Raw genomic sequence first — 4,584 nt, forward strand, 5'->3', positions numbered from 1 at the left:
AGTTGCTTTACCTTATATTCCACTATATGTTTTATAAAAGGGCAAAGAGAAACAAAGAGAGAAATATAGATTCATCAATTTGCTGCCTTTCATTGAACTAAATAGAATTAAGATTACATTTTTGTATTCAGTTCACTGGGTGTCTTTATGTTTTGAAACTAGACTCATCTGTGCTTCATATGGCCAACAGGCAATTTTGAACAAAATATACTATATGCAGCAAACATATGATATTAATTCAGCCTCTCCCACCACTTTGTCATAACAACATCAGTGCTTTCTGCTAGTCTCCTTGTTTTTTTTTTGTTTTTGTGTTCCTCGTGTTTCGCATGCAGTTTCTATGTGCTCATCAAAGCCATAACTGATTCCTATTGAGTTTGATTTATATCCTGATGATTTGTACAAAACAGCTTTGTAATGTTCAGTCTTTGTACCCTTCCTGCACTGTAATACTTGTGGTTAATGTTTTTTAATTCATCTTGAAATTTCCCTTTGTACGTATCTGAATCTCTGCAACTTTCCCACCTTATTAATTAGTGAGTAAAATTAGTTTCATAATAGCCCATTGCAGATTGCTGTTTATAAACATTAAATGTAAAATGCTTATATTATATAATGAATTTTCTCACTGAAAAGTAAATTATCCCAATATACCTTTATGATCTGGGGTTATAACCAGTCATACTCACAAGTGTGCATGCTAACTAAAAATCACAAGAGACAAAACTGCACTAACACACAAGTTTCATAACTAATCAAACGGTTAGTTCTGAGCCTCGAATTTGATTGGCTGTGCGGTGTTCCAAGCTGTTAAACATAGCCGGTGATGGGAGGAGCTAGGTCCAGGTGCATTGAATGATTGATTGACTTCTTTTGTTTGGTGTGTGTGTCTCTGGGCAGCATGCAGTAAAAGCAGTCACTCCTTTTCCTTCTCTCCAAGCTGAGAGATTTTGTAGAGTTGGTGTGTGCCTGACTATATCTTGGCTTGAGAACTCTCCTATGTGTTTAACCATCCTGGTAACATATTCCTAAACCACATTCCCTCTCCAATGTTCTATAAAGTGTTCTGACTTTTCACTGTTTGTGTTTGTATCACTCCGCTTTTCGGTGTTTGCAGATTGTAGAGAGTCTGTCAGTCGGGTCTGTTGATTTTTCGTGGTGGGGATTTTCTGCAGGTTACATTGTTACACAATTAGGTGGCGACAAGTGGCTTCATGAGCAAGTCACTGAATCATACGATTTGTTTTGATTCATTTAGGAATGAAACCTCGCTAGCGAGTGACGCTCAGGGACACACAGGTCGATTCTGCTTTGGCTTCATTTGGACAAGCAATATTGTTTCTAAAATGTAAGTTTGTTTATTGAACAAACTTTCCTATAAAAGCAACATTACACTCATTGATCTGAATATCAACACTCTTACTCGCGTGATATTGAGTGTGCACACAGGGGCCACTTATTCTACATCTGGGGATTCTGTTGGGTGCTGTGAAACTTGTCCAGACCCGCCTCCTGACTGATGTGGAAAATTGAGCTCACTTTATCATTTACTGGCAGAACATTCATGACTCTTCCATTAAAGGAGCATGTCAGAAGTTCATGTTCATCAGCGTCCAAGAAGATGAGGAAAGTGCATGGTTCAATCTAATGTTTCATGGAAGCTTTTTAGGGGAATTGTGAGCCTGAAGTGAATTTCTCTTTATCCCTTTGTGTACAAGGCACACACCTTCAAGGTGATGTGTGCAGCCCCACACAGGTGTTCAGTTGTTCTGCTAGGTGTTGGCTTCCATTTAAAGACCGCAGAGGAAGCCCTTGTGCTATGGACACATAAAGAGCAGAGACGCCCTGCAATAAATCAACTCTGCTGCTGGGTCTCCCAAACTCTGCTTCAGGCTCTGCAAATTTTCCATTTTCAGAAGTTTATTCTGTTGTACAAAATCTTGCTGCGCTGTCAAAGTTTTGCCAAGCTTAATATAGATTAATATCAGCTTGTTTTGATTATTGCAAACAAGGATTAAATATTTTGGCTATTTCAGACTTCACAGTCAAATGTAACGAGTCACAGAAGTGACTCAATATTTCGGATTCAATACAAATTTAACTGGTTCAACGCAACTCATTTGTCAGCATTTGTGGCACAATGTTGATTACCATAAAAAACATTTTGACCTATCTCTTCTTAATGCTAAAAAAACTCAGTTATTGTAAGAAACTTAAAATGGAACTAAATGGTGCTTTTTTTTTTTTATAGAATTTAAAGCCAAGCTTAGAAGTTGAGTTTGACAGCTTGCAGCATCCTCTTCACTCAACACTCTGGAAAACTATGCACATAAATCTGCAACACCTTCACTGCAGATTGGTTTAGGAAGTCTTCAGATGGGATTGTACCTGTAAGGTCAGTGGTTTACAATCTGCCCAGGTTGTGCCAGTCCCCCTGAGGCGATTGTTATGGGTCATTTAGGAAGTATTGTGTAATAACAGCTGCTTCGCATTTGGTCCTCACTGACTGTTAACGGTTTCAGAACTGGCCTGCTCTGTGGCTCCGGATCTTCATCATAAATCCAGACACTGCACTGGCAGCAGTACATAATATCTAAACTCCTGAAGATGATTCATTTATCTTCATCATTTCTCATATAAGTGTAGAAGGATGAGCTAGATTTTGTTTTTTAAAGATGTTGGAGTCTCCATCATGCAAACTGTTGGCTCTGAGAATTCGATGTTGGGGATGTGCTGGGGAGGGGGGATGTATTAGCCTGTGCTTGGCAGAATATTAGGGAGACTGGGCTCTCTCACTGGATTTTGTGCTTAAATGGACAAAAGATAGAGGTTGAACAAGAGGACACGCAGCTGCAGCCCAGTCTTTGCATCATCTCATCTCAGTCTCCGAGTCCTCATGCTATTAATTAAAAAGAAGCAGGACTGATCTTAGAGTCTGAGCGCTGTTTACAGCTGCGCCTGCTCTTGAGCTGAAGTTTGATACACAAGAGAATAACAGAAAGTCAGTGCGGGACATTTATTGCACATCTTTGCATCATTTAACTTTAACGTTGCACAACAGAAACTGGATTTCTTATGTGTGGTTCATTTGTGCTGCTTGAGTCTCCTGTAAACAACATATGGGGCGTTTAAAAATCCAACACCTCATGCACCATAAGCCCAGATCACTGTTAAAACACTAGATCATCTGTTTTCAGATCAAAGTTTCATGCACCAGAGCTGTAGCATTAAAAAGTCTTGCTGTGAAGAACAAGCTTGAAAGCAAACAGCTAGTTTCCATTATTTACTCAAAATCTTCTGTGTAGCTCTCAAGTAAACTATGACAGCAAGCATCAAGTCTGATGTCACCGAAGAACAAATCATGTTCAGATGAACTATACTTTTAAAGAGCCATTTGAACTTGGCATGACCCCTAAAAATGAACATTTGCTGAAAATATACTAACCCTCAAGCCATCCCAGATGTAGATGAGTTTGTTTCTTCATTGGAACAGATTTGGAGTAATTTAGCATTGCATTTTCCTTCCTGAAAAAGTCCATCCACTCTTGACGTCTCACATCAAAATCCACTGAAATATTTGTTTAGAATTGTTTTGGCTTGAAAACAGTACTCGATCTGTGAGTATTTCTCTCCTGAGCTTTATCACTGGAGAAAGCAATATTATGGATAGGAGACTCATTTGAAGTTAACTTCTTGATGGATTTGTTTCTTACAAACACACAGTTTTTCACTTCACAAGATGTTAATTGATGGACTGGAGTTGTGTGGATAACTTGTGAATTATTGTGGTGTTTTTAATCAGCTGTTTGGACTCTCATTCTGACGGCACCCATTCACTGCAGAGGATCCATTGGTGAGCAAGTGATGTAATGCTAAATTTCTCCAAATCTGTTCAGATGAAGAAACAAACTCATCTACATCTTGGATAACCTGAGGATGAGTACATTTTCAGCAAACTTTCATGTTTGGGTAAACTGTTCCTTTAAAAAAAGGGGGGAAATGACTTTATTATAGAACAACTAAAACAATATCTGTTCCAAATGGCACCTACTTGGTTATATAAAATATTCTTATTAGATTAAACCAATTGAAGTACATTTTAGTCCACATGACAAAACATTTTTGCAGTGTAGAAAAGAGCTTACTCACTTTAGCTGTGAAGTATGGGAAGGCCCTAGAGAGCTTTATTCCCATAGTGTCAGTATGCAAGTGTAACTGTTTTGTAACAGGCCCATGATCTCTGAACTTCATGTCCTGAATAGAGCACAGAGCTGGTGTCAAATGCGGCTGTTCTGAGCAGATTAATGTGAGGATGGGATGTTGGTTTTGTTGCTGGTACAAACTCGCTGTCACAATCCACTCTTTTATAGCGCCGTCGCTCTGTTTTTATAAGCTTCTCTCAGATAGATTCCTGCTGTCATGGACAGGGATGATGTTTTCTTTGGCCAGACGCTAAATGTTTGAGATCGCGCACAAATCTTCTGCAACACCGACATGCATTAACAGTGCTGGTGTGATGAGCCTGGTCTTGCTGGTGCCCCATGCAGAGGAGCGATGCTCACTGTACAGCGCTGGGATCCACAT

The sequence above is a fragment of the Sinocyclocheilus anshuiensis genome, unplaced genomic scaffold, assembly GCF_001515605.1.
Source record: "Sinocyclocheilus anshuiensis isolate Anshui unplaced genomic scaffold, SAMN03320099.WGS_v1.1 scaffold635, whole genome shotgun sequence".
In the NCBI taxonomy this organism is placed as follows: Eukaryota; Metazoa; Chordata; class Actinopteri; order Cypriniformes; family Cyprinidae; genus Sinocyclocheilus; species Sinocyclocheilus anshuiensis.